At 47.2% G+C, this 24,325-nt stretch overlaps 1 protein-coding gene across 2 annotated transcripts in view; it reads right to left on the bottom strand.

The window, feature by feature from the left end:
- The window catches only part of LOC135916807 (parathyroid hormone/parathyroid hormone-related peptide receptor-like), a 972,783-nt gene that overhangs the window by 848,001 nt on the left and 100,457 nt on the right, over nucleotides 1–24,325 (bottom strand). The window lies entirely within an intron of this gene.

The following is a 24,325-nucleotide window of genomic DNA, read 5'->3' on the forward strand; positions in this document are numbered from 1 at the left end:
CATTGGTGCTTCTTGATCAGATCTCTCGTCTCCTGCGATAGCTTTCTGGTCTCCTGTCTAACGGAGTTACCACCGACTTCTATTGCACACTCCTTGATGATGCCCACAAGATTGTCGTTCATTGCTTTACCACCAAGGTTCTCTTCCTGAGTTAAAGCCGAATACCTGTTCTGTAGCTTGATCTGGAATTCCTCCATTTTCCCTTTTACCGCTAGCTCATTGATCGGCTTCTTATGTACCAGTTTCTTCCATTCCCTCCTCAGGTCTAGGCTAATTCGAGTTCTTACCTTGCTATGGTCACTGCAGCGCACCTTGCTGAGCAAGTCCACATCTTGTATGATGCCAGAGTTAGCGCAGAGTATGAGGACTATTTCATTTCTAGTCTCGCCGTTCGGTTTCCTCCACGTCCACTTTCGGCTATGGTAATATGGTCTATGCCATATTACCCCACTGCCTTGTCTCCAGACTGCTTCTTGCCTACCTTGGCGTTGAAGTCGCCAATCAGTATAGTGTATTTTGTTTTCACTCTGCCCATCACTGATTCCACGTCTTCATAGAAGCTTTCGACTTCCTGGTCATCATGACTGGATGTAGGGGCGTAGACCTGTACAACCTTCATTCTGTACCTTTTATTAAGTTTCACAACAACACCTGCCACCGTCTCGTTAATGCTATAGAATTCCTGTATGCTACCAGCGATATTCTTATTAATTAAGAATCCTACTCCTAGTTCTCGTCTCTCCGCTAAGCCGCGGTAGCACGAGAGGTGCCCGCTCTTTAGCACTGTATTTGCTTCTTTTGTCCTCTTAACTTCACTGAGCCCTATTATATCCCATTTGCTGCCCTCTAATTCCTCCAATAGCACTGCTCGACTCGCCTCACTAGATAACGTTCCAATATTCCAATGACATATTCCAATATTCCAATATTCCAAGACGTATTCCAATGGCGGCCTGTCCGGAGCCAGGGATTTTTAGTACCCTCTGCTGCGTCGCAGGTCTGACCACCGCCGTGATCAGTTGCTTCGCAGCTGCTGGGGAATGAGGGCCAGGGTATGATTGTTGTGTTCATATAGGAGGTTGTGGCCAAGTACTGCACCACGGTGGTCAATGCTGCTCTGGTGAGGGCGGAGCTGGGGATCTTTAGCACCCTCTGCTGCGTCGCAGGTCTGACCGCCGCCGTGATCAGTTGCTTCGCAGCTGCTGGGGAATGAGGGCCAGGGTATGATTGTGTTCATATAGGAGGTTGTGGCCAAGTACTGCACCACGGTGGCCAATGCTGCTCTGGTGAGGGAGTGCAATACCGATTCTGGTCACCGGGATCAGGGCACACTCCAGGCCTGTTTATGCAATTTTATCAACAAGCGGATTTTTTTTTAATCCGGTGGAAAATTGCACGGCACCGGGATTGGAACCACGGACCTGTTGCTCGCGAGGCGGGTGTTCTACCTGTACGCTTACGCAGCAGCCAGCATGGTTCGAACATATGCGCTCGTTATCTGGTCACGGTTATATATATACATATATATGGCGTTCGTAACGGGAGTCAAACACCAGCCTCCCCCCGCCCGGCAAAAAGAAAACTGTCCGCCTATGACTGCCATTACTCTAAATTACCATCACTGCCATATCGGGTATCAGAATCACACATACCCGTTTATGGAAGACTGCATGATATGGAACCGTAGATTTTATTAATTTGGGCTACTCCATTCTTGGGTATGTGTCATTGGATGTTCCGGCTAGGTGTCATTTCTTTAATTGAGCTGATAAAACTTCAGTGTGAAATTAACTATAAGTACGCAGGCCCATTTCACGAACAGAATGCTATTTCAGACCAATAAACTAGCGTCAGTGAGCGCACCTGCTTTCCGCGTAATCATGCTCTAAATAACTACATAAATGATGTTAGCGTGTCGGCCGATAGCTAACCTATATAGGGCACCTCGATTCCGCATGATTTGCGGGAGCTTTAAGAAGTTCTTTCACGTCTTCTATTTTCCCTGCCCCATTGTTGGGACCACTGGTTATTTGACGCTATAGAGACATGCCACTAGGTGTGTGACCATATTTGGCCGTACCCAAAGTGTGGATATGTGCCGCTATGCCGCAAGAAGAATAGAAGCCATAAGTTAATGCACACACGCGTCATAGATCTCCTGCAAAAACCTCTGTTCCCTATTCTTCCATCGACAACCGTCACCGCCGGCCTCGTGACCTCCCGCTCCGCTTAGACGTCTCACGGTGCACATCAGCAGTAACCATTGTTTGCATTTCGATATAAGTTGTGCAAGACTGATTTAGTCTATCAATTACCGATGACTTTGTCACATGTAGTATTATAGCATGGCACATTTTTCATCGGAACCACTGTTGTAACGGTGTATTTTTATTCCCCGTTGTTGTATATATAAATAAACGAGTTGCGCGAGCGACCGTATACACACAGTCGCTCCTTCACGTGTGGAGGAGCCGCTTACTGCTCTCTAATTACACCACGCTTGCTAATTACATTAGCAAGCATGATGTCGCGCGCCCACAGGTAAACGTGGAGATCTGACTCGATGACCAAGACATTTATATGCTACGCAGACTGTCTACAATATCAGGCCACTTTGCTGTGACACTAGTGTGCCAAGGTGGGCCATGAGCATCACGGCATGACGATGACGACGCAGTGACGGTGAAGGCAACATGACGACGACGGCACGAGGACAGTCAGAATGGCGACGAGGAAACGATCGTTGCGGCATCCACGACCTGACTGCCTGAGCTTGGGTCGCTTGGTCGGCGCAAGTGGCTAGATAATAAGCTCAAACAGCCTAAAGTAGGCGAATAATGCTAGGTGCATTAAAGATATCATGAAAGGTAACTCAATAAATAGCCACCTAATGAGCGGAGCTGTAATAATAATAATAATAATAATAATAATAATAATAATAATAATAATAATAATAATAATAATAATAATAATAATAATAATAAAAATAATAATAATAATCGATGAGAAATTTGACGTTTTGCGATCATTTGAGTGCCGCGTATAGTATGCCAAAACACAATAGTACAGTTTATTGAAGAATGAGGAATATTTAAAAGTTATGAAATTGTATTGTAACTTTGATCACGACACTGTATTTGTCCAAGTGGTTGATGTTTTTCAACATCTTCGCATATACGTGTTTGCCGTATTCACTCATACCGTCCTGTAGGTGTCCTGTAGCGATGGCCGACGTGTGCGCACGAACATGGACACTGAACGATTGTGAACTGTTGGAAGCATTCGTCGTTGTTTGTATTTAAACTTTACAGCTGTTGTCACTGTTTTCTCCACTCTTCATTTGACGTTTTTCTTTTCTTGAGCTTATTTGTGAATTAGGAAAAAGTAGTAGCCGGCGCTCTTTAACAGGCACGAACTAATGCATGCAGTTCATGCATACAGCTAATAAAGAAAAAAGTCGTCTGGAGCTGGCCGAACTGCAGGAGCCGATGACGCTCAGTAGGTAAATGCCTTGCAGTGACATTTGGACGAGGTTCTCACTCACCTTGTATGCAGGGCCACCTGTGGCGCATAATATGTTTCCAAAGTACCGTGTAGCAGACAAAGTAGCCATGTATACCTAGTAGTGAATTTCTCGGTTTCATTCTGCACTTCGTCATGAAAGTCATGTGTAAAATCATTTTGTCATCCTTGCTGTGATGTTCTGCTAAACTATGCAGCCACCAGTGCACCCTTTGCTCGACAACGGTAAAAGAAATTATGCGTGTTCCACGTTGAAGAGCATCCAGATTGATCGAAAAAAAAATGTCCACTTGATGCACGTGCCAATTGCGGAATTCGGCCCACCTGAATCGGACACGACTAAAGAAGCACAACAAGTGCACTCGTGCAATTAGTCAAGTGCGCGTTTCAAGGATCGCCTTGCGCTGCTTAGGGAATGTGGTCATTTCAGCTAGCACGTGTTCAGCTCGGTGCCAAGCCAACGCACGTTTCCTGGAAGGTGTCGGTTGCCAACAGATGTGAGCGTAGATACAAAGCCGCTCAGAAGTGGCTCTACGAATCACAGATATGAGCAGCCGTCATCTTGTTTCACGTCTTACAACAAGGAAAAGTTTACGCGGTTCAAACAGCCACGGCGAAGGCGCCGAAGTAAAACTGCTCTTAATGGGCGAGGGATAAAAGGGCGTGGAGACCTTCACGTTCATAAGGTCGAGCCTTGTCCTCGTTCGGAGATTGTGGAAGGTCGTGGACACTTCGTGTGCTTGTGGAAGCGTGCGTCTATAGCTGAAGAGAAAATGTGCAGCAGAAAAGAACGATGCATTCTAAAGAAAAACGCCAAGCGAAACCAATCCTTTAAGAAAAATCACAATAAATTAAATAAATAAAAACAATAATTTTTGAAAAAACTTAGTTGCCAGAGAATTGCTTCTTTTTGGAATGTTATTTATTTTCACACGCTCTTCAAATGAAATTTTGGGACCGCCTTTAGTCCATTGGACTATATTTTGAAATTGCAGTCATCTCGGATCACTCAGTCCAGTTTCGGCTGCTAAATTAAAATGAGACTCACTTACGATTACTATATACTAGTGATTTACAGGAAGTGATTTGCACCGGTCCTTCATACAAATAGTAGCAAGCAAAATGCTCGCAAGCTGAGCAGTGTCGTGGACACTTAAGAGCTTCGCATGGCTCACTTCGGTATCTGCTACATTCTGAAGTAACCTAATGGCACCTTCACATAACTTTCACATTGTACTTGAATGCAGCTAATGCGTTGAGAATTTCTCGAAGACCGATTACGGCTAAGCCTAGGTTTATTGCGTAACCCGTATAAGTTAAGAGAGAGCTGCTGAGGGGACACAATTTGCTATCGTTACGCATCTCATGCGCACGTAGCGGCACCAGAGCGCTCGTTTTAATCTGCTTCTGCCTAAATGACGCCAATGGAAGGACGGATATGACTCTTGTAAATAATTCACGCTGCTCCATTGCTGCAGTAACTCATGAGATAGAGAAAACGCCCACTGTAACGAAGGTGCACGCCAGCTTTACTTTCTTCGTCTGTGTGTGCGTCGTTATTCTGTGAATTTGCGCTACGCGTAAATACAGCTAAATCAAAGCACAAACCTTAAGAAGCATGAGCTGCACTAATTTAACGTGAGCGAGCTGTTGTCGCCTACAAAGCTCTCTAGCCTACGGTACTGTGAAGGCGTTCACAGGTGTTCGAGCAATGTCGTGACCTCATCCAGCCGCACGCGCCTCGCTGCGAACAGCGTAAGACACGACGGCATTGGGAGAGAACACTGCGCCAGTTGGCAAGCGCTCACGATGCATCTTTGCGCAGCTCTCACAAATGGACGAAGCACACGGCGTCAGATGATGATGCGCTTCAAATTTGAGTGTGCGCCAAGGCGACAGCGACGCTTCGGCGGGTTCGTCACGCGTTCACAGATTACGGATTGCTTTCTTTCTTAGCGTTCTTTTTTTTTCAAAACAAATGTCAGTTGAGATTAAGCGCCTGTCCTGTGCGTTTCTGCTTCGTCCTTTGTCGATTTGTGAGCGCTGCGCAAAAATACATCAAGGATGGCACAACTTGGCGTTTCATAAGAAAGCCGGCAGATTGTGGGAATTGATGTCATGCGAAGCAGTGTGCGGGGAGCCTGCCAAGTTAATGAAACGACCATGAAAGCACCAAGATGTAGGCGGCTGTTTCATGACCTACATGATACGATGTCATGACATTCATGTCATGAGCTATCATAAATGTTCGTCATACACTCGTCATACTATCACAATTTTGGTCCATCCAAGACGTAGGCGGCTGCTTCACAACTCGACATAACACGCATGTCACGATAGTTATGTCATTACCGATCATTTACGTCCGTCATACACTCTTACCATACCATGTCATTTTCCATACATACTACGTTAACGAAACGACCATGAGAGCACAAAAACGTAGGCGGCTACATAGATGCTGTCAAAGTGGAAAATACGTTCACCAAGAAATGCCTCGAATGTAGCAGATGCAGTGAGCTGGTCATTCGGCTTGAAACACAGCGTACGCGTGGTCCCTGCGACAAGCTGCTGCACTGTGAGTTATTCTCCGCGTCGATCACGCATTTGCGATGGTGTGTACGGACGACCAAGAGAGTGTACATTTCTGGCGATCCATTGCGCGCACGTTATTGCAGCCGTTAAATCAGCGTGGTCGCTTTCGAGTCTTGCTCGCTTGGAAAAAAATTGCAGTAGCGCCGAGAGTGGTGGCAAGGTATCGGCATTGTGCTCGTCGGATGGCATTCTAATGAGACGCGTTGCCGCCCTGTGGGCGCCACGCAGCACTGCTGAGTTGGGCGGAAGGAACTCGCAGCGCTGACCGCACCAACACGCTCGCAGGCAAGCGGCGCAGCATTCACTTGATGCACGAGACCAAAGTCATCAGTGTTCATGCAGTAACAGGATTTAATGACGGCATTGCGCGTTCCGCCTACGCCAACGTGTGCGGCACGCCGCGAGCGCAGCCCGACGGTGACAGCGGTGCCAGCAGCCGCTGTCGAGAAACCAACTGACTGTGCCCCCACTTTGCCGACTACCCCAGCAACGTCTGTGCGTTACACGAAAAGTGTAATGAAGAAACGCGAAAAAGAAATGCGAAAGAGGCCAGGACACTTAATCGTTGTAATCGTGGAAATATAGATCATCGGTAGCTTTCTAAGAGATAACGAACAATTGAAGAAACAATATAAATAAAGCTGGTCAGACAACTGATTTATGCATAGCCGTAGGTATACATAGGGTTCAATAGAAAATGCATGGGGAAGCCTATAGTAGGAGTGGGTCAACTGAAATTTGGGGGTTGGCCAACTTGAATTTGGGAGTGGGCCAAATTGAAGTTTGGCGGTGAGCCAACTTGAAATTTTCGGGTGGGCTAGCAGAATTTAGGGGGCATGCTTACGCATACTTAGACAACTGACTTTCTGCATAACTTGCAGCAAAACGTGCTGCGCCACCTTTGTGTCTCTGGAGACACAACCATCCACGCGCCGGCCACACAGGCATTGTCGATTGCGTTACAGAACGTACACGACATGAACCTGACATAAGTGTGCGTATAATTCACCTCTCAATAAAGACACCTCATCCGCAGTGAGTCGTAGTTTTCCGGCTCTATTCGTAAATGAATAGAGACGCAAGTTGGCTGACGGGGCACAGAGTTCTGTATCTGCGTGAGAGATGCGTATTCATCCGATACGGTGGTCCTACTGTTTGAAATATCGCCATATCACGTCATTAAAGTGCGTCAAATGCGACATCGTTTGTTGGCTGGTATGTAAGGAATTCCGCAGGGTCCACGCAGTTGCCTCGCTATAACGTCGCCTGCTTTTGCGTGGAGCATTGTCACTGCGGTCTCGCTTTCGACCGACGAAGGGCCAGCAGTGTTCTTCCCAGTGTTTCTACATCGCACTTGTGTGTGCATGAGTGCGTTATACTCTGCACGCATGCCCTGGCTTTCGTGGCTGAAAAACGTTGCCTGTGATGTTTGTGTTGATAGCAAACGTCTACGTCACAAAAAAGAAAGACAACAACATCAGAAGTAGTGGATGATCAGGTATTAAATAAGGCAAGAGGCACGGGCGGCCGGCCGGCAACTATGACGTAACTCCCTCTACCACGCAGGCAAAGTGAAAGCAAGCAAAAAAAAAGAAGACACACACATTGGACCCGCCGTGGTTGCTCAGTGGCTATGGTGTTGGGCTGCTGAGCACGAGGTCGCGGGATCGAATCCCGGCCGTGGCGGCCGCATTTCGATGGGGGCGAAATGCGAAAACACCCGTGTACTTAGATTTAGGTGCACGTTAAAGATCCCCAGGTGGTCGAAATTACCGGAGTCCTCCACTACGGCGTGCCTCATAATCAGAAAATGGTTTTGGCACGTAAAACCCCATAATTTAATTTTTTAAACACACACATTGGGAAAGCAGAAGAAAGAAGTTGGGGTAAAAAAGAACAGACGTGATACACTATTAATCAAAAAGGCAATAAAAACAAATATCGCGCCGATATCACGAACAGTACCGGCCGCTCTTGCTTAGTTGCTATGGTGTTGGGCTGCTATGCACTGTTAGATACGGGACCATTTCCTGAGCCTACTTCGTGTTCAGGATACCACATCGAATCGCACCACAGCTAATTAAGGAGCGCAGAAGCACGGACACCACATTCCCGAGGCACGGCACGTGCAAACAAATTGGCGTCCCCCTTCTCGTGTGCCGCAGGTGGGGCTATTCACTGCTTGACTCTTCCCGAAAATGAAGCAAGAGCCTGGCACTGTTCCAGGTAACGTGCGTCCAGAGGCAAGACGGCTGTAAGGCACAGTGAAACCCTGTCCGCCTTGGTGCGCCGTCACCCCCATCCGCCTATTGTGACGGTGCATTGGAAGTCAGCAAGGCAAGACCGCAGGGAGAAGTAAACCCTCGGACAATGGGGGACCAAGCAGCGACCCTCTCCGCCGGGTGTGACACCATCGCACGGGCGCCTACCATTGGCAGAAAATGACGACACCTGAGCGGGTTCGCCGATTGGCCGAATATGTCACCTGAGCGGGCTCTCCCATTGGCCGAACGTGACGTGTCTTCGAGACACCGATGGGCTTAAAAGACACAGACCGGAAGCATTCCTAGAGCATTCCTTCATTGATCGCTTTCGAGCTTCGTGCCGCGGGCCGCAGCGTCCGAGTTGCTGCCGGCCCGTAATGACTTTTATGACTGTTAATGTCTTGGTCGTCTCCCTGTAAATAATTTAAATAAACCTCCAGTTTTCATCTCAAAGTCATCCTCAACTCTTACAGCAGGTGGTTGCGAGATCAAATCCCGGTCACGGCGGCGGCATTTCGATAGGGGCGAAATGGAAGAACACCCGTGCACTTAGATTTAGGTGCACTTCAAAGATCCCATGGTGGTCCAAATCATTCCGGAGTTCCCAACTACAGCGTGGCTCATAATCCGATCGTGCTATTGGCGCGTAAAACTGCGTAATTTAATTTTTCATATCACGAACAGCGAGCACGTGGGATTTGGGAAGGGCGTATCATTCAAACGACCGGTTCCCCTTGGGTTAGCGCGCCGTCTGTTTGAGTTCATGACAAATGCGTTCTACATCTCGACAACTAGCAACCGTTCGAATTTTATATTTTGACCCATGATGCTCGTTTTTATCATTGTCTCCTTTACTTTTGTTTTTGTGTTTTTATTATTGGTGTTCTACATTTCTTTTTTTGTTAGTAAAACTTGAGGAAAACTTCATTTGGGCCTAGTTATATTTTTATTACACCTACACCTTTCTTGTCGGCATTTCTATTCTTCTTTTGTCATGTGGACTTTCGGCAGTTTGGTACAACGGTGGGTTGCAGTGAGCCATTTAGCTACAAGTCAAGGAAAGTACGTAACACATACACAAGAGCATTCGAAACAAAATGAGGTGCAGCAATCCCATGCACAGCACTGTTATGGCTAGACAGGGCAAACAGTCTGATTTAAATCTGGAAACAACACGACTTAATTGCGTGCCAGCGAAGATGGAAAGTGTGCCTCAGAGGACGCGTAATGGCGGGCTATTGAGTGTCGCGGGTTCGGTTTTATTGCCGCTGCAGCCGCTTACGGCATGGTTGGAAAGCAAACTCGTGCTTGTCTCACGACGCACGCTGGATAACAAAACCTGATCGAAATTATCACGATGCCCTCGACTATGGTGTTTTTATACTCCTGTCTTGCCTTTGAACGTTAAACCATATCACTGTCAAAGTTCTTAGCTAAACTAGTCTGCTACATTGCTGCTTGTCGTTATTCGCGTTCACAAACTTCGGCGTTCACTCTAGGTAGTATATACATTTATGTAGCACTCCACGGTCTGTAAATACATATTAACAAAAACTTTCAGTGACGATGCTTAGTGCAGGCGATTCGCTGCATGGCGAATTCTCACACACAACTATTTTAAGTGGATATGCGTTGCAGTCTGACCAGCTATAATTTGTAAATTGCCACATGTGTCATAAGCTAATTAGTTAAAAGCTTAATTAGTGAGTTTTCTTGATTAGTCAATTATCCATTTCCTTTTCTTGAGAAAGTAATGTGCGCCTCTTGGAGCAGACCAGCTCATGAACTAGAATTGCGCAATGTGCCACAGGCATTTTCAAAAGTTGCTGCAAGTGTTCGCTGAAACACCCAGTGTACCACTAACTTTTCAGTATGACATTTGCGAAACCTTTTGAAACATTATAACCAATGTTCCAATGTTGTATATTCATACACCAAGTTTGTGCAATTTAGATGCTCCAACGAATGCCGTTTATATAAATGCGATATTTGTTCTTGATGTTGAGCTACGCATTTGTAATCTTCGAACTTCTATTTATTTTTTCAACTTTACCGATTTCCGGCAATTCTTGTACAAACATCCACTTCCTAAATCATTTTTTTTTGCTGCAGTCATTGTGATCTACCTTTCTCTCTTAAATGAAGCAAATTTCATTCAAATTGGTTAAGCGGTTTTCTCATAAAAGCAATGTTATGGCATCGGAGATAAGCCCGAGCTAAAGCTTCCTCTTAAGGCACCCACGAACCATAGCTCTGAGTGACTAAGACCGCGGCCGCAGTGGTCTACAAATAAATAAATTATGTAGATACCACGCACTGTGGGAATAGATGTAAGCGAAGCTTCCTGTGCTGTTTGCTTTGACGATAATTAGCAATGATGATGACGGCAAATGCTTAATTTCTTAAAGGTTTAGTCTCACACAGGAGTGATGAGTTGACGTTAAACGTTACCTTACGTGCACCACTGCTGTTTCTCTGCGTAGTACACAAAACACAAAGGACGAGGCGTTGTTGTGCGCCACATTTCATAACCTCTGAGCGGGTTTATCATTGTCATTGCTTCACATGGCACATCGCATCGTGGCAGAAGCATTAAACTTGAATTGGATTATTGGGCTGTACGTGCCAAACACAGTCGCATGATGAGGCCGGCCGTAGTGGCGCAATCCGGAGATTAATTTTGGCAACGTGGTGTTCTTTAACGTGTCGCTGAATCAAAGTGCGTGAGCGTTTTTATTTCGTCCCTGTCGAAATGCGGCTGCCTCGGTGAAATCCGCGACCTCGAGCAGTATCAAAGCCGCAAAGCTACCGCGGCGGGCATATAAGTGCTGATGTCGCGTGCGACCGCTTCCGTTGTATCACCTAGACGCTGCAGTGCGCTTTAATGGGGCTCCGCTTCTGCACGCCCTGCGTAAGTTGTCCGCTAGATCAATTTGCATGGTTTATTTTTCAAAAACAGCAGAAACGCACCGTACCGTACTTTGAACTTCACTTTATCCAGTGTTGCCTCGCCTTCTCACGTCACCGTTTCCCTATCCCCCCCTCCCCCTCCCATGCATTTGCATGGGAAATGCGAGCGAAGAGTGGCAAGGCTGTTATTCACTCGTTTCGCGACTGTGTGTGTCGGTTCTAGCCATTCCCTGCCGCCTCTTCCGCCTCCTCTCTTCCATTCCATCTATAAGCATTAGAGCTTCCCTCTGCACTTGCACGTTGATAGAAAGGCAAGCGCTTGCGGGGGGTCACGGATGGTTACAGCTGTCAAGAGGCTAAAGTGGCGAAGACCCGGGAGCTCCAGAGGGTATTGTGCACATGACGATGTGCAGTCCAAACGACTTCCTCGCGTCTCTTTTCTGCTCTGCCACGCTTCAGAGCATGTATATACACGCTCTGAGCCCCCTCCCCCCCCCCCCCGACGCGGTGTGCGGGAAAGCAGCAACAGTGGCAGTGCAGCAGTGGGAAAGTCGAAGGAAAATACAACAAAAGTTGCTTTAAATATATTCGCTGTTTTGCCCAAACGGGCAAGCATCGATTACGATAGCAAATTAGGGGACAGCTATAAGAAGTAAGGATAGTAGTCTTATCGGCCGTATAAACTTGTAAACATAGGTATACTAACAAAATTAGCAAGCACGGTATCACGCGCGCACAAGCAAACATGAGCACATCTCCCTCGATGACCGCGAAAACATAGACTTAGTTTTATTCATGACAAAAATGGGGATAATTACATAAGTATATACTGAAGGAGGTCCCGTAGTTAGAAACTGAAATGGGACCTCCTGTGCATTATGACTAGAATTAATAATACAAACAATGGCAACATGTAAAATGTACGACAGTAAATGTTTTCAGGAGACAAGGTATAAATGAACCGAAAAGCAGCAGGTTAATTTCTTAGACAATAACAAGGCCTCGCATTAGTAAAAAAAAAAAAGATGAAACTACAAAGGGAGCTTAAGAAAAGAAAGTAAAAAAATGCCGGAGATAAATGTAGAAACAAAGTGAAAGTTAAAAATACAACACGTTGTACATTGAAATGGGAAAGCCGGAGGAAGTTAAAAGAAAGTGCTTAAGTTCTGTGCGAAATCTGTGACCTTTGAACAATTTTAAAGGGAACGGCAATGTGTTCCAGAGAGATAAAGCTGAAAAGTGTACTGACTGCTTACCATAGTTGGTTCGAACGAAGGGTAAAATGAAGTTAATATTGCCTGGAAATCTCGTTCTGTTTGTACAGTCGTAAAATTTATGAGCGTGAACACGGGAAAGCGTGCCGAACTGTACAATCAGCGCAGTCTAGCGCACGCTGGCAGTAATTTCGCGAACGAGATATTCGCGGCTAAGGCTGTTAGATTAGCGGATGCACTCCCTGCCACCAATGCGGTCTGTTGTCCCTTCTAGACCCGCAATCTGCTGCGTTAACTATCTGCAACACGTGGTGATAACAGGTCAAGAAAGGCGCACTGATATGAACCCTACATGCCGAGCGCGTAACGATAAGAATACTGACGTGCTGTCCAACTCTGGAGTTTTTGTGCTTTTGTTTACAACGCAGCTCTTATGCGCCCGTCCTTTGGTTTAAGCGCGCCGCCGTCGGCATTCCCGGTGTAACCGAGCGAAAGGGCCCGTGCAGCTAAAAACGGCCGAAAGAGCTCTGCGTCGCTCGCTGGTTGGGACGTTTGTGATTGGTTGAATTTCTTGATCATAAAATAAAACACACATGCTTTGATAACGCTGATACAGTTTTGCGTAGAAAAACATTCCTTGAGCGGTTTTCTTTCACTTCTTCGGGAGCCACACCATGGCGCGTGTACCCGACAAAGAGCGACGGCACATCATTGACCTAGCGTTGAAAGAATACAGCCAACGGTCTATTGCGGCCGTGACCGGCCGACCGCTCAAGACTGTCAACAGAATATGTCAAGCCTATAAGACAGAAGGAAGAATCGGCGATGCTCCACACCGGCGCCGACCAAGAGCAACGACGGAAGAGGAGGATCAATTGATCATTGCGGCTGTGGCAGACGATCCTTTTCAGACAGCGAATGAAATCATGGCAAATACCGGAGTCAATGCCCACCCAGCCACTGTGCGGAACCGGCTGAAAGAAGCGGGCTTGCACAGTCGCGTCGCCGCACAGAAGCCCTTCCTCAACAGTGCGCACAAGACCAAGCGACTCCAGTTTGCAGAACAACACGCGTCCTGGACGTCTGAGGAGAGGAAAAGAGTAATATTTACAGATGAATCCACCTTTTGCACCAAACAAGCCCAAAGGAAGAGAGTCTGGCGGCTAGAAAACGAGAGGTGATGCTTTCATTTGTATTTTATTTCCCGTTGAGTAGTCTCAATAGAATTATCCTAAATGTAGGAGGAGGAAGAGGAGAAAAGCTTCACGCAATCAATGGCTTCTTAATTAACGATGTCGACTGCAGCTCGAAATTGAAATCTGCGGCTGCAAATGCTAGAATGAGTTTAGTGTTCGCCAGTCTCATTCAAGAAGCTTTATATCCTCTTTGCACATTTGTGCTTATTGTCCGTGCGCGCACTCTTTATTTGCAGGCACCATCCGACCAATATTCAAAGCGTAGCCGCAAGCGGCCGCACAACAGTAAATACCTGGGGAGCCCTCTCGCATCTCGGACTGGGACCGCTGGTCCGTATCGAGGGCCACTTGACATCCGCCCGTTACAGCGAACTTCTAAAGGACGTTATGCTGCCTTACGCTCGCCAAGGACCCTTTCCCAACGGCAGTTTCATCTTTCAACAGGACCTTTCCCCTATACACACGTCTCGCCGTGTCAAGGAGCTGCTGGAAGACGAAAGTGTAGAGGTCCTGCAGTGGGCTCCAAAAAGTCCTCACCTGAATATTATAGAGAATGTTTGGGGGCGGATGAAGCAACGTTTGGTTGCCTACCTCTACTCTTCTTTACCGAAGAGGATGGCTGATGTCATTCGCCTAAAAGGCTGTGCTACTCGCTACTAGAAGCAGGCGAAAATGTTCAGTTACCTTAAGTGCAGGATGCTTTCCACAGTTCTCACTGTAGTGCGAGTAGCAGTTGATTTTTGCTAAATTCTTCTTTCTCCTCCACTCTCAATAAAATGATTCTCCTAACCGCAAACTGTGCAGTGCTTGTGTTTTGTCTTAGACATATATGCACGCAGACTAGTCAGTAGTGTTTTACTTGAAAACATATCTGTATATATAAAATATATTCACACATAAGAGAACGAAAAACGTGAGCGTCTTTGCAGACTTAGCTTATCGTCAATTTTTCACACAACTGAGGCCACTACAATGCGAAATATTGAGAGAAACAGCAATGGCATTCCTCGAGATGCCAAAACGTATCTTTAGTTGTAGTAGTGCATGACTGTTGAAAGCGCCACCTCGATGAAACCACTGGTAAAGGTTATTTTAAAACGTAATTTTATTATTTTCTTTTCGCACCCGGAAAGTCGATCTGCAATTATGAGGTATACCGTACTCCACTGTTGAGAATATCTGAGTGGCGATGAAATGGTAATAACATCAAAATGACCATATGCATAGGTTTCCTTGCCATTGGTTACAAATTCGCACGCCCAAGATCCAGGCACACCTTTTGGAAAGGAACACATGTTGCTTTAGCGGCTGGGAACCCGCATCAGATTATCGCTTTGCGCATGCATGGGAAAGTGACAGCCGCTTAGTGCCCGCGCCTTTGTTATCAGTTATCCGTTATCGCTGTGCGAAGTAGACAGTGAGCGGGAGCTGGCTGGGAGTGCATCCGCTGATCTAACAGCCTTAGCCGCGAATATCTCGTTCGCGAAGTTACTGCCAGCGTGCGCTAGACTGCGCTGATTGTACAGTTCGGCACGCTTTCCCGTGTTCACGCTCATAAATTTTACAACTGTACATTAGCAAGGGATATCTTTGGTATGATGGTTACTGGAATATCATTGTTTAATGCCCTAAAATAAATTTGGCCAGGTTATATTTAACAAGATCAGTAACATTCGAAATATGTGCATGTAACGGCTGATTTGCGCTAATGCTATGAGGTTAAAACGTTATTAGGTGAATAGCTCGATTCTTAATGACTCGCAACGAAGTAATGTGACTGTTATAAGTGTCTGCCCATGATTCAATGTTATACCTAATATGAGAATGAACAAAAGCATAATAAGGCGACGTAAGAGTAGAAAATGAGAAATATGGTCGTGCTTTGAATAAAACGCGTTTCCCATGTCATTTTCTTTTTTATATTAGCTACGTGAAGATAAAATTTAAGGTGGCGATCAAATTCCGCACCTAAATAGCTGCGATGATCAACTACAGTAATTAGGTGATTGTTGAGTGAAATAGACTGAAGGAGCTCAGACGATCGCTCGCTGTCAAAACCCTGGAGTGAGGAGCGCGGCAGCAGCAGCGAGCGAATTGATCTTCGTGCTTCGTCTCGCATCAACGAACTGAGCCGCGAAAAGACAGCGCACGGCGGACTCTCTTCCCGTCGTAGCAGAACGCGGCCCCCTCCCCCCCCCCCCCCCCGTAGTTATCGCGCGGCGGAAGGCGGCGCGCTTCCTCCCCGCTTCCCTCGTATGCGTGCGCGAGATTGAGCCGCGATCGCTGGCTCAACCTCGCACGCACAGCCTACGCTGCACGGCGACGATTTTATCGCCTTTGGGCTTTATACCGAATCTCACGGCGACGCCGACGGCAGAAATGCGCCTGCAGTGTCCGTATAATTGCTATCGCAATAAAGAACTTCAGCGGAAGCTTCGCGGGAGCAATTATCTCGGCTATACATCCGGAATGCCGACCAACTGTCTGGCCAGGTGCCTCTGAAATCGTCGATTATTGCCAGTTGAGCAAATATCTGGGCGTCTGCGAGGTAAAGCTGATACATACGCGCACTCGCTTCCAATTGCTGAGGTGAAGCGACAGTCTCAGGGCGTGCTTCCTTTTATTGTGTTTTTTTTTTAGTTCTGCGTCATGACTGTGACAATAGACGGTGCGCGGAAGTGGACGCATATAGATATGAAGACAGTGCGCCGTGCGGTGGCGAAGAGGACCATCATCATCATCGACACCAATTTGGGAGCATCGGCAGTGGCGCTTCAAAAAGCGTGGCGCGAGAGTGTGGCCCGTGGTCCGTGGCGTGAGCAGTGCGCGAGGTTCGGGCTTCGACGGAAAACAGCTTCCTCACTGGGGTCTGGCCCGTAGGAGCTATCGCCACCCGCGCCAATACGCCACAACAACGCTGTCGCCCACTGGGAGGTTACCTCGCCCCACTCTTCCGCTGGGCACTGGTCCAGGAGGGCTGGCGGTCCTGAACCGGGGCGGTCGAACGTTCGGGTGAGTGGCCACAAGGCTGCCCCGCCAGCTGTGGACGCGACCCGGTGATTGCGGCCGGGTCGCGTCCTGAGCCACCTGAGCCCCGCGAGGCGGTCCGACCCGGCCGTCCGACCCGCCGGCCGACACTGCTATCCGATCCCGCTGGCCAACATCGGTTCCACGGGGTATCAGACACGCCGACACACGCTTCCGCCGGAACTGTAGGCCAATCATAATCCACCGATCCACAGATATAGTGCATGTCATCTATGAGGCATTTTGGGAAAACTGTCACGTGTGTGTGCCGTTATCTCTGTTGTGTACGTCAATACAAGTCTGATGTGTGTTTGTGCTTTCGCGTGCTGCTTCTCCCTTTTTCTGGAGTGATCCGACCCCAAATAACATCACAAATGCGTTGTGGCGGAAGAAGGAAACAGAAAAAAATTTCCCTAATTCCATGCCCGAAGAAGGAAGGCGCGAAGCTGCAGCGACTGATGAGTCACTACATCCCATAACAGGCACTGGATGCGCAGTTTCGTGTGACCTCACTTCTTTCTATCTGTATAGTTTGCTCAAACTTGGCTTTTCCCCTTATTTTCCAAATGAGCGTCGTTGCTATCGCAATGCATATCTCTTATTAACATCATATTAGAGAGGATACCGCCTTCAACCGCTTCATGGAGGCTAATGCCTACTCTTCGCATTGCGGGCAAAATGAAATCTCCTAGAGCACCGTACAGTCAAACAGCAAAGGGACATATCAAGATTTCCTCGCTAGTCCATGAAGGAATGAATATAGTACGTTAACGGGTAGAAAATTGTACAAGTTGACTTGTACAAAATTCATTGCAGCATTTAAAATTGTCCGCCGAACACATACCTCCCAGTTTTGCATACGAGTGGGTCATAACTAAACTGCATACATAACTACATTACATGACACACTTAAGTTAGTTTCATGCCGCATGACACAAATGTTTAGTAAAAACTTGAGATATTTGTGCGTTCTACGAAAATTGTTAAATCAACAATTGCTTTTCTCTGCAACACCGCTTTTGTTCATGGGCCAAGTATATGTTTACGGGTGTATGGCTAACACTCTAACACAATGAAATCTGGCCAAAGTAACCGCCTTGCACGTTCGTATTTTGGCCACTCTAGGAGATGCAAGGTGGCTACATGGGCTAGTAGTTCCTGTGTTTTTTCGCGCTGCTTACAGCCTAGAAGACGGCCGTGAAAATCTGCATCCCCATCGCCACTAAAATACTGCAAGAGCTTTCAAGTTTTGGATGTCAATGCGTGTTATCCTTCACAGAAATCCGTATAGGCTATACCAAACCGCAGATGGTGCAACAAAGTCTCAAATTTTCTATTGTCGCTCAGATTTGAAGCTACTCACCTTGTAATGTCTGCGTGAAATAATTTGGAACTTTTCGAATGCTGATAAAATCAGGCGTTCTTGTTTAGGCGAAAGGACAGCTATAGCTAACAGCAGGTGGAATACTCTACTGAAAAGAAGGAGACTTGATGTCTCCTCGTTCGTTCGTTCGGTTGTTTCGTATGTGCATCCTCTGTACTGTTTCCAGGAACGTTGCAATGTTTTTGTATCCACTGAAACGCTATGATTCCCTATACAGTGCCATGTGTATGTCCTTTAGCACTTTATACACACAGAGAGTACATAAAGTTCTTGTTTGAGTTTTTAGTAATGTGAGGGTCGCTTGGATGAAGTAAAATTAAATAAAAAATTCCAGCTTTCTTAAGTGTGTTACGAAGCTTAACGCCCATAAAACAGCAAACAGTTTAGTGAGAGCCGAACATGTAACACGGGATAACTAAAACGTTATCGCCATAGCACCACATGCGGTATGATGAATGTGAACGCATTCGTCATCCACTAATATCTACCCTGTGTTATGCCAAGCACAATATTAAAGTTAAATGGGCGTAGGTAACCTTAAAGATTTCAATGAAAGAGAGATAGAAATACAAAAGTAAGACAGGGAGGTTAACTAGAGATTATCTCCGGTTGGCTACTCTGTACCGCAAGAAAGACAAGGGGATGCGATAGGTGAGAGAGATAAAAAGAATTTGAAAACACACACAATCATACATACGATACAGAACTGTTTCTGTGGGCATTGTCACGCAGTCTGCGAAAGCGTTCCTCGTGTCATACAACGTCACCATCCAATCCTACGTCACACAGTGTGCCGTCATAATTTGTCACAACGTCCCGTGTTTTTTAAGTAACGCAGCAGCGCCTTCATAGCGGATTGCGCTGATGTTCGCGTAGGCCAGTTTCCAAGGGTATTGTTTTCCATTATTGGGCGCTTGTCCAGTTGATCTAGGGTGGCTGAGAGGGCTGGTCTTTGCGGTTTGAAATCATGGCACTCCCAAAGAAGGCACGCCATTCTTTTGTTGCACCCGCAGAAGTCACAAAGTGGGCTGCTGGCCGTTCCGACAAGAAATGAGCATGCATTCGAAAATGCTACCCCAAGGCATAGACGGACTATAAAGGTGCAGTTACGTCCTGGTAGGTCGGGCGGAATACGGAGCTGTAAATTAGGGCCCAGGGTATTAGGGCGCGCACTTGTGAATTCGGATGAATTCTGTTGAGCTAATGCTAGGTCACGCGCAAGTGCCGAAAACTTTTTCGCTGCATCGGCTCTTTAAAGAGGAATGGCAACGCAGTTGACGCCGTCATGGGAAAATCGGGCAGCTGCGTCCGCTCGATCATTACCATGCATGCCATAGTGACTAGGCAGCCACTGATACATTATATCCTGTTTTCGTCAACTATGTGATGGTGGACTTCTCTGATCTCTGCGAGGAGCGGCTCATGTGATTCATGGCGCAGTGCTGAGAGTACACTCTGTAGGGTTGCCTTGGCAGAAGATTGACCACGCATGGGGCGGTTACTCCTGAATGAAGTGAAGGGCTACCAGCTCAGCAGCCTTCAATATTAATACATGCGACGTTTTTGGCTTATTTTGACGGATCTTGCTGGTATCACCACAGCATCAGCTGAACTTTTAGGTGAGACTGAGCCATCGATGTAAACATGTACGTGGCCACTGTGCACCCCATGTAAAAGTCCTAATGTGGCCTGCTTCGTTACTAGGATGGTGAGGCGTTATTCAGGTTTGTGCAGGCACCATAAACGTGAGGACGGTCTTGCTGCAGGAATGTTGTTCGATGGCAAAGAAGTACGATTGGCAAAAATGATACGACTGAAAACTGTGTGTGCCCTTTCTGCAGGTAAAGCAAGATGGTGAGAAATAGTCGAGAAACGTGCCGAATATGCGCCCTGGGCGCGTCGGTGGCTACGTGCGTTGGTATTTGGTGATCTAGAGCTATGACAATCGTTGGCACTGTAGACGCACACTTCGGATGACCGAGACGCGTCCTTAGGGATTCAGCTTGCAGTCCCTCGAGCACACGCAGCTTTTTTTTGTAGGTGTTACTAAGCACAGGGAGGCTGTATTTTGCGAAACCGAGAAACAAGGCGTTATAAAGCTGCAGCACTGACCGCACCGATGTGCCCCATGACTTTCCGCTAAGAAATTTGAGGCGATGTATTATTGTCACTAACCTTCTTTTTAGGCATGAAACGTGCGGGCTCCACAATAGGTCGCGGTCGATAATTACCCCTAAAAAGTGGTGTTTCCGTGCGTTTGCAATTGCTTGCCCATTGATAGTTACAGACTAAGGCTCCATTGCCTTCCGAGCGAATGTAACAAGGCAGCATTTCTCTGAAGACCACTCTAAGTTCTGTTTTCGCAAGAGGAGTGATTTTAACGTAGCTGCCTTGTGTAGCTTTGCTCGTACCAGCTGTCGTGTTACAGCAGACGCCCAGATCCAGATGTCATCAGCATCGATTGATACTTGAACTGTGTTGGGCAAGCATCTGACTAGGCCAACGAACAATAAGTTGAATATCGTCGGGCTCAACACCCCGCCTTGCAGTATACTCCATGCCATGTTTGGTGTTGAGTCGTGGCGCCTTCCTCGGTCATCACGAAGAAATGCCTGTCGGTCAAATAACCGCACAGCCACTGAAAAGTGCGGCCACCAATTCCGACTTCAACAGAGCCTCGATAATGACATAATGTGCTACATTATCACAGGCGCCTTTAATGTCAAGGAATAACGCCGAAGTAAGTCGTTTCAGACGTTTATGATGTTGAACAAAGGTGACCAAACCGATGACAGTATCTATGGATGAGCGCCCCCGCCGGAAGCCAGCCACAGTATCTGGTTACACGTAGTGATTTTCCAAGTACCATTCCAGGCACGTGAAAATCATTCTTTCCATTATTTTCTCGATACTACTGGCCAGAGCGATGGGGCGGTACGATGACAAATCTAACGGTGATTTACCAGGTTTCAGAAATGAAACCAAGCAGCTGGATTTCCATTCACGTGGAACCAAATCTTTGCGCCAAGACTCGTTGTAATGGTTTAGCAACATGAGTCGTGCTTCCGTCCAAGTCTGCCGAGCGCCGCATAGCTAACGCCATCCGGCCCAGGTGACAAAGAGCGCCTGCAACTCGCCAGTGCCGCTTCAAGCTCCTCCACCGAAAACATTACATCCATACGGGAGTCCCGAGGCACACGAATGACACATTGTGTAAGTGTGCGTTGGGGCTCCAAGCTGGCAAGCCTTGAGCAAAAGTTTTGAGCAATGGCAATTTCTCTGCAATCTTGGCGCAAAGCGAGAGATTTGAAAGGAACACGCTGTTGCAGTGATACGCGAAGTCAACGCACGGTTCTCCATACCTGAGATAAGCGCTGACGTGGAACAACTAACTCACAGAATCATTTCCATCTTTGAGATTGCAGTGCATCAATACGGCCTTGAATCTTTTGCATCCGCCTTGTCTCTCCGAGATCGCAGATGGATTTAGTTCTGCATCTTCTTTCAGCCCGTCGGCGAATCGCTCGTAGTCGCTGCAGTTCGGCTTCATATTCTTCATATTTCGGGAAAGGCTGAAAACCGCGCGGAGCGCCTTGCATGACTTTTTGAATTTCGTAGTCTAGACTAGAATGGTTCCCTTTCTGAGATACTTTCTCCGTGTCTGACCGAAACGCCGACCAGTCAGTTTGCCGGACAGTCGTGGAGTATTTAAATCGTCCCTTGATCTTCTGGTACGTGGGAATGTGGTCGCTTCCATGTGATTCGATGTCTGGGAACCATTGCACGTTTGTTTCAAGGTGCCGAGAAACGAGCGTCAAGTCTAGGCAGCTGCTGTATGTAAGCGCTCGTAAATATTCCGTACCATCGTTGAGGCAGTAAAGCTCGCGCTGTGTGGCAAAGGATGCTAGCCTCCTTCCCCTGAAGTCCGTCTTCAAGCTCCCCGAAAGCGGATGGTGAGCATTAAAATGTCCGGTGAGAATCGTAGGGCGGCGTGTCGCAATCGTTTAGAGTCGAAGCAACTTGAAGGAGCAATGTAGACAGCGACGAGAGTGAACGTAAGCTTCTTCATTTTTACTATTAAACAAACGTGCTGGTTGTCGTGGTGAGGTGGTACTGGGTGCAAATGTATGTAAGAGCGCATCTAATAGACACAATGAAGAATGACCTTGCTCACATGTCAACAGGTAGAGGACATGAATGGCTCATAGCCAAAGTGCGTATAATATTCTGTACGTTTGGTTCACAAATTACGAGGATGGGAAAGCAGTTTTCGAAGACAAAGTGTCTCAAATCTGAAATTCTCGATTTGAGGCCGCGGACATTCCGCTGAAATACAGATGCTTTCTTAACTTCCTTGTGGAAGGGCAGCGAGGGGCGGCCCATGATGCTATGCGAAGTTTTCACGCACTGCAGTCAGCGCATCCAGTACTTGCAATGCGCTACGAGCAGCCGGAGTGTCCATGTTTTGCAGTAGTAGACGCATGGCATTCGTGAGTGACTTTAGCTTAGCAACCACTTGTGAATACTTGTCTCGCATGTGGTCAACTGCAGCGCCATTACACTTTAAGTGGCGAGTCATGTGCTGTGACTTTGGGGCGCGACATGTCTTCGGCAGTGCTGACCATACCTCACTTGATGAAGCATGAATAGCATGGGTGCTTCTTTCGCTGACATTCGTGGTCGTATCGGAGACGGATGGAACAGGAGGCGGCGTTGTCGGTCGAGGCATCTTCTTTGAACCAGAAGAGGATTTCGTAGACTTTCGTTTCCGGGAGCGATGTCGCCTTATTGCAGCAGAAGCATCTCTTGTGTGATGATCCGTCTCTGGCCATTTTTCTCAAGATTTTCTGCTCTTTCTTTAGGCGCCGACAGTTTGTGAAGATGCAGCGCGCGAGCCTTGACAATTTAGGCACTTGAGCTTTGTTGCAGGGCAAGTGTCAGTGTCGCGTTGTTCGGAACACTGTAGTCATATCGTTGAATTTCGGCAGACAGCACTGACGTGCCCAATTCTTTGGCACCTTCTGCACTGAAGTGATTTGGGTACGAAAGGCTGTACCACATGCCGAAAGTGGCCGACCTTTACCTGTGATAGCAGGCAGTCACCTTCTAAGACGATCCTCATACAGGTCGAATTGCGAAGGCGCCGAGCTTGCAGTAAGGATGCACCATCTGTCGCATGTTTGGCGGCAACCACGGTAATGGGACCACATCCGTTCGCGACGCATCCGTAATCGCGGCCGTTACCACAGTACGGGAAGCCTCGAGCTCGCTTCTCCCCGACGCCGCCCCAGCTACGGGTCCCGCCGGAGACCTTCTCCATCGGCGCCGCCGCCGCTGGGAGGCGGCTCTCAAAAGTTCAGAGTTGGCAGACCAACTCTGGGCCGTCCGGCAAGCCAAAGATGCTGCCCGAGTCCAAGGACTTGGAGCCGCCACCTGAGGCCACCACAACGAAATTGCCGGCCATTCATTAATAAAGTTTCTTCTCTCTCTCTAAAATTTTTTTAACAAAACACTTTTTTATGCGCAACGCATAAGAACAAATTACTTGCATAGACCGACTACAAAAATTTCGAATTCTGAGCGCAAGCTTGCGAGTGCCCAGTATTTGGCTACTCTCGATAGGTAAAACAATAATGTTTGTTGCGATATTACATGGAGCATTTATGCAAGGCGTCTTTCCCATTTGCACATGTTCCGTTTACAAAAACACATTTACTTTCTGTTATTTAGCTTCAAGGGCAAGCTTTGACGAAAGGCGATGGTTGAATTGATCCAGACTGCTGAAGTTTTTAAAGCCACCAGCCAGGCCCTTAAGATGAAAAATAGCGCTGTGCTTTGCTTTCGAACTCATAGCAGCTATCTGGCTTCAAGAAAAAAGTGTTATCGGAAATAAAGACCTCCTTGCTGTTTACGCACAAGCAGACACACGCACGCACGCAAAGTATGGATGGGCACGACACAGTAATAACCTGTCCGCGCAGTAGGTAGGTATGCCGTTAACACATTTTATACTGACACAGGGTAGAACATATGTATATATTAATGTATACGTGGCAATTAGCCATTGCAAATGTCTAGCTACGTGTTTGCATGTATGCAAGGTGGGAAATTATATATGTGAGACAGAACTTTCCAGACGGCCAATAATACGATTTTCAAGTTCGTTCTCGAGCTTTAGGTTATAGCCTCAACCTCATCGAATGAGCGACCAAA

Source organism: Dermacentor albipictus, chromosome 1 (assembly GCF_038994185.2).
Source record: "Dermacentor albipictus isolate Rhodes 1998 colony chromosome 1, USDA_Dalb.pri_finalv2, whole genome shotgun sequence".
NCBI classification, from domain to species: domain Eukaryota; kingdom Metazoa; phylum Arthropoda; class Arachnida; order Ixodida; family Ixodidae; genus Dermacentor; species Dermacentor albipictus.